At 41.4% G+C, this 7,273-nt stretch overlaps 1 protein-coding gene across 3 annotated transcripts in view; it reads right to left on the reverse strand.

Moving 5' to 3' along the window:
* LOC139953054 (neuropeptide FF receptor 2-like) overlaps positions 1-5,094 on the reverse strand; it is a 48,877-nt gene extending 43,783 nt beyond the window's left edge. For all 3 annotated transcript variants that reach the window (XM_071952453.1, XM_071952452.1, XM_071952454.1), the window contains exon 1: positions 4,788-5,094. The gene's annotated coding sequence lies outside the window, so the exon portion shown is untranslated. The remainder of the gene's footprint in view (positions 1-4,787) is intronic.
* Between the last annotated feature and the right edge of the window lie 2,179 nt (positions 5,095-7,273).

Consider the following 7,273-nt stretch of genomic DNA (forward strand, 5'->3'; position numbering starts at 1 on the left):
TTTAATCAAATGTGAATGTGAAACTCTGTTCAGACGTTGTTATGTTGAGGCAATTTAAAGAGACAATAAGTAGAAATAAATATGCGTTTTATGATTTGTAGATTTCAAGAAATTTCTGTGATGTCGTGGCCGAGCGGTTATAAGATCATAGCATCAGCAGAGTGTGAGTTCGAGTCCCGGTCGCCGGTTTTTACCGACCATTTTTCAATGGTTTATCGTAATCCTATGTGAGAGAAAGAGTCGTCGGACCAATCGGGTAGCTATTTTCTGTAAATCAAAATTGCCGCTGTCGCAGTGTTTTTCAGTGAGAAAATTCTTTTCTTCTAAATCGATTCAAAAAAAGAAATCCTTCAAATAAAAAAACCAGGAAAATTATTTGGGGATGGCATTTCTATATACTACAGAAAAAAAAATCGCTTCCGGGTAAATGTTCTTAATATCGAGTCAGGTGTTTTTCATGGGGATAATAGTTAACCTTTCCAGGTTGATCATTGAAGAGACTCTATTGGTTCAGCAATGACTAAGATTCACTCTCGCAGCACTTATTGTGTATCTTAGAGAAAAACTGATGTGCGAAATCTAGTTACAGGTAGAAACAACACAGGTGGCGAGCTAGAGTTAAAGATACAGCCGTGGTCAAACAAGGTTTACTGGTTATTGGATCAGCAATTGGGGACAACTCACCGGGTGTGATAAGTTTGCATAAGGGAAGCAATCGTCCATAGATATGTTTTGTATCGGGAATTCAACGGGAGACTTTGAAACACTATAGGTGGCAGCAGACTGACGAAGTAAATTTCCGTTATTTACGCTAAGCATGCACACATATTTTTCCCCATGGGAAACTTTGGAACCCTGTGTGGCAGCAGACTTAAAAGGAAAATGTCCATTGTTACGTAGTTCTGGGTAAGCGCTTTTTTTATTCAATAGGTGACTTTCGGGACGCTTGGTGGCAGCAGACTTACCAGGTAAAATCCATTGTTCCCGGTAATGTGCGCATGCTTGGAACTACATAAACAATGGAAATTTACCTGGTAAGTCTGCTGCCACCAAGCGTCCCAAAGTCTCCCATTAAGTTCACATTTATTTCTATACTGTCAAAACTCAACACAGCATTACAGAGAACCCTTACCAAGAACAATGTAATTACATGGTTAGTCTGCTACCACCTAGCGTCCAAAAACCCCCATTGCAATGATAATGTTTGCGGACGACACGTGACCAGATTCCAGATCATACTGACCCAGTCCGGCCCCATCATGACCCGGATCCGGGTCAAGCTCTGACCCGGAGGTGTTTAGAGTGTACTCTGGATGTGTTGCGGCCGAGCGGTTAAGAGCAGCGATTTCAAACTCCGGTGTTTCTGTTCAGCAGAGTCCCAGTCGTGATACATGTGTCCTTAAAGCTAGACATTTTAACCATTGATTTGTCCTTCGGATAGGACGTAAAACCGGTGGTCCCGTGTGTTGTGTAACGCACGTAAAAGAACCCAGCACCTTGAGCGTCACTGAGTGACGGATATGCGCGCTAAGAAGCCACTACTATTTCTTCTACTTTTACTTTACAGTAATAGTATTACGTTTTCTATGGCATGGCGAATGACAATGGCCAATTTGTTGCCACTCTAACTGCCGAATTAATGGATTTAGTTTGATTCAGGTAGATACCAGCACACTTTATCTTTATGGCGTTAAGCCGGGTGTACATCAAACAGAATTTCACAGCAATGATGGTGGGAAAATATTAAACCTGACTTCCAAACGACGACACACCGTGCCTAACTCAAGTGATAAGTTTACATCACGGACACGTTATAGTTTGTATTAACTGAAAGTACATCTGCTGGTATAACTGTGTATATAGTACTGGGGAACGACTTGAATGTAGACCTTGCCTGTAAAGCCCGCCAGTCAAAAAACGAAAAAGGTGCAATTTATCAATATCTCTGCTCGCCGAATACCGTTCTGCAACAAAGGGTCATTTTCAGTCAAACCCCGGCATTGTGGACTCCTAAAGAAACCTTATATATCAAGATAAGAAGAAGATCTCTTTGAGATGTCAGTCTTCCTCAACGGGGTCCAAAGTGGCCCTTCTTTTGTTCGGGGACAACGGGTGGCTTCCCCCAAGCCGCCACCCCTACTTATTCATGGTTTGACGGTCTTCTTTTACCGCCTAGAGTTGCCTTACTCTATGAGAAAAGCCAACTAAAAGTGATAGGTATTAAGCTATTTCAACCATAACAGTGGTACGTGGAACTGACAACAACAAATTCCTCACTTAAAAGTAAGGTACATGCTTAAATCATTCCTCTTTTTGTTTTAAGTTTGTGACAACACAGAAGTCAAAAAACGTCTAAATGTCATCTCTGAATGGGCAACACTATTTTCATTTTGCTACAGCCTCTTTAAGTTGCAAATCTTAAGATTGTAATGAAATATATGTCAATGGGGCACCAAGGCCAAGGTTGCATGTAACTCTTACAAGTTGCATCTAGCTCTGGGCTCCTTGAAAATTAAGACCCGGAACATCGTATTAGATTTATGCTGATTTTGTATGGTTTTTACAAAACGCAAGTTGTCACCGTCAACCAGTATTGACCATTAATGCCAAACAAGATCTTTGCTCACTTTACGCTCATATTGGTCTTTAACTCGGGTAAGACTAATCTTATGGACTTAGGACGAGTCCCAACCCTGCACTGTAGCATGCAGACCTAAAGATTAATCCTGCGTTAGAGATAAGACGAGTCCATAACTCTTTGTGAAATCGACGGAGCACAATACACTCCTCCCGAGTATTTACATACAAATTAACAAACAAGCCATTAACCTTTAAATTTTGTGGAGGATACTCTTTTCCAGATGTTTCAGAAACAATTTACATAACACCCGTTACTTGTATTAGTTACAATCAGAATAATGTTGTTTGTCCAATGGTCATTAGTAACAATTTTATAACAGAAGGTCACTCGATGAAAAATGCACATACATCAATCGAATATTTCATTTAGAAAATAAATGTTCCTGTTTGCCAAACAATGCTTTGAAGAGAACACAGCACTCTCGGTCAGTAAATCACGTTTACTCAAAAACGAATATTTCTTGTTACCGAATCAAAGTTTTGAATACCATTCAAGATCAACACTTCCCATTAACCAGGAGCCCCAAACTACATGTATATATGCAAAAGCTATTTATAATACCAATACAAATTGCACTGATGACATTGTTCTAAGCAGACGATTTAACGAGGGGCTTAGGGGATTTTTTCACAAAGATGAGGCAATGAACGAGTGAGGGATAATGTCGAATGGAATAGCAACCAGATGTGGAATATGTTTCACCATTATTATGAATGTTGGATGATTTAAGTCGACGTTTCGCTAGTGTCTTCGAGAAAGAAAAAGAACAAAAAAAATTCTCTCAAAAAAATCCCCACCAAAAACACGGAAGCCACGAGTACGGATAAAAAAATATTTGCCATTCCAGATTCCATAACTAGGCGGGGAAAAAAACGACGTTTCGGTAGCCTGTCTTCAAGAAAATTTGATAGGAAAGCTGTTTTTACATTAGTAGAATACAAGCCAATTCTACCATAAAACACAAACTTGTTTCCTTTTCCATAATACATGCACGTACTGCTGAATGACCGTAGTCGACGTTTCGGTAGGTCCGCTTCAAGAAAAATGCACTGCGAAAACTGGGATGTTAACATTGACATCATGGGTGTTGTCACAGCGAAGAAAGAATCAATTTGTTGTTTTACATCTAGTGTTAAAATAATAACAATTTTAATGTTTATGCAGATATTTGTGTTTTTTAACCACACTGTGGTGTACATTTTGAATCTTTGTTGGTAAATGTCACAACATGGCGTCAATTTTACTACCCCGGATTTGTGTTCAATGTAGTGGGAACTTCTGGTCTGCATTGCAGAGCCTTTTAATAAACATTGACATTATTGGAAAAATACACTCTGCAGAAGTGATTTGTGCCGCGACTTACAAAGTGGGCGAAACATCTGTTTTGAGAATTTACGTTCATAAACGGTTGATACACGAGGCATGAAGTGCAACACTAATATCCCAAGGGTTTTGTTATACGTGAGGATAACAATCACACCCGTACATGTTAAATCCGTGTGTTCGTGTACATTAGTTGGCTTTTGGCTTGTGGGTGCGCCTCCTCCGTACTTTGCTTAGCAAAAGATTCATTCCAAGTTAAGATCAATCTTAGCTCTTTGTGGAATCGGACCCTGTGAGCCGATTTCACGGAATGCTAGCATTAATCCTAACTCGGGTTAGGACGAGTAACTCGTCTGCTTAGAATGGGTTCAAGAGTCGAAACGGCTTAGGATACGGAACTTAAAGGAACACGTTGCCTTGGATCGGTCGAGTTGGTCTTTGAAAAGCGTTTGTAACCGTTTGTTAGAAAGATGTTGTAAAAGTAGAATACAATGATCCAAACAATCATGCCTCGAAATTGCGTGGTTTTCCTTTTACCTCGTCGACTAACACGGTTGGCCGTTTATGGGAGTCTCCCATAAATGGCCGACCGTGTTAGTTCTCAAAGTAAAAGGAAAACCACGCAATTTCGAGGCAAATATTTGTGAGGATCATTGTATCCTACTTTAAAAACATCTTTCCAACCATATACATTTGATAACAAACGGTTACAAACGCTTTTTATAGACCAACTCATCCGACCCAAGGCAACGTGTTGCTTTAACTCGTCCTAAGTCATAAGATTAATCCTAAGTTTTAAAGAGTTTGATGAGTTTGGTCTTACCTTGCGGTGAGAGTCGAATCCACTTAATAAATGTTTCCCCTGCAGCTCAACCACTAGCAAGTGAAACTCACGAAGATATTCTACAAGCACACAATAATTCATGAACTCAAAATGTTTCACAGAGAAGCCTTGATAGGTGTCAAATCGCAAGACAACCTTGTCACCTGTTGAAGCGAATGTTAAAAGAACGCGACGTCTTTTGTTTTTTGTTCCCAGCCTACAGCTACTGAAACCGTTCTGGCAGAAAAACTATGCAGCCTCACTGCACAACATGAAGAGCCTGTAAAAATGTCCGAGCTATAGGCCCACACGTCTAGCTCCACGGTGTTCCGTGCGTCGGTGTGCGCAGAGCAAATCGAGTGGCGATTATACACTCATCGGTAAACGGACTCGCAAACCAACTCCCTCTATCTCTTCAACGTCGTGTCATCAGACGTCACGGGGTGGACTCACTAACGCAATATAGACAAGGGCACCCGCCTACTCCATTTTATTTTGAATAATTCAGCTTTCAGGTAGCACTGCGGAGTAAACACCGGGTACACAGTCACCAGCGATACGGTGGCTGCGCATTATAGTTTGCACTCGTGACTGAACCGACACCTTTGGTTAATATCGCCTCTGCACTTGTTAGGTTTAACGCACTCCAGATTCTGTATGAGGGAAACCGTAAAAAAGAAACTAGTTCAGCAGTCTGTTTTAGAGATCATGATTATTGTATTGTATTGTATAACAATATACTTGTATTGCGCACATAATGTCCACCCGCTTGGTGTTCAAGGCGCTGCAGTAATCTATAAAAACAAAACGAAAGGAAACAGACACAACAAAATTAGTTCTTGAAAAACTGTGACATCAGATAAGTTTGAGAAGAGATTTGAATTGTGTGGTACAAAGACAATATCTAAGATTAGGTGGAGAGAGTTCCAGATGCGTGGCGCAGCTGAAAAAATACCTGTCACCCCAGGAGTGTCGAGACTTGGGTTCAATGAGGAGGAGAAGCATTCCTTTAAGTTTGAATGTTTTAATTGAATAATTTGTATAAAACCCATTGGGTCTGTCGTCCTAATTGACTTGCAATATCAATGGAATAGCGTGTAATTTTAGCCCACCTTTTATTTCATACCTACCCTACAACAATGACGTTGCAAAGCGTCGTTATCGGCCCATTATTGTTATCCCAGAATATCATAGCCTTGCTCAAGGCAGTCACATTATTCGCTCCGAAAAGACGCAGCTGTAAACCCACCCGCCGTATACCCTGTGCATGGCGTGTGCGATCACACCGAATGACCCACCCGTATACACACTGTCACATCGCACGAATACTGTTCACACAAGTCATCGCACTCGTACACCACTAACCGCATGCGGAGGCCGTCAGGCCGACAGCCTTGTCGGATCTGTATCTTCCCGTTTTAATGTGTTGTATTGAAAAAATTCCAATAGTGGACGAAATTGGGGGGGCTCGAGGATATGCTAGTATGCAGCTCATGAATATGTATATCGTTCGTCAGACCTATCAGACAACACAGGATGTGAGGCAAATGAATTATTCATTTTGACGCCCAATCACGCACTTCCCTTATCACGACCTTTGGACCCTATCATGCGTCTGTGGTGGTGGTTTGTGAGGTAAACATGTCTCGTCTTTCGCGGGCATTATGGTAATGAGCTGACCGTGGGAACTCTTCGCTTATTATAGTAATGAGGTCAGTGGCTTCAACACAGATCCCACAAGGCTGTCGGCCTGACGGCCTCCGCATGCGGATAGTGTACGGGGCATCGTGTCGTGCGATGTTACGCACAGTGAATACGGGTGGGTTTTACGCACAGTGAATACGGGTGGGTTTTTATACAGCGGCGGTCTTTTTTCGGAGTGAATAATTCGACTGCCTTGAGCAAGGCTAAGAATATCACAGTTGCACTAAAACTGTACAAACTCTACTCCCCAAACTCTACTCACAGACACAGCCAGGTTTCATTGGTAATATTGTGTATTGTTTACTCTACCTGGCTAGCAATGCAAAAACTGTCCACTATACTAATTTGACACTTTGAATTATTTCACTTTCACTCTTGTACTGGCTGGACCCGATAAGAATATGATACCAGGCTTGATCGTCAGGGTTCGATGATTTGAACACCATTGATCGATAATAATCAATATTAACAATAATCCCTCTCCTCACACAAGGCTTGAAAAGGGGGATGAGAAGTTTCAAGGTTGAGGGGGGATTAAACCTCTTGTGCTATTTGAGGATTAAGAAACGACAAAAGATACCTGAGGGTAGTTTGATGGTAACGGTAAGATTGTATTGTTATAGCCAGGACATCGTGAGACGGTTGATGCACTAAGCATGCAATTAGGATTTCAACCCAGCAGGTACTTTCTCGTCTACACTGCGAGGAAGTGGGGTGTTCAAATTTACACCAAGGGCGTTGACATATAGTTGTTATACAGATACCCAAGGGGAAATCAAAAT

Source organism: Asterias amurensis, chromosome 21, assembly GCF_032118995.1.
Source record: "Asterias amurensis chromosome 21, ASM3211899v1".
NCBI lineage: Eukaryota > Metazoa > Echinodermata > Asteroidea > Forcipulatida > Asteriidae > Asterias > Asterias amurensis.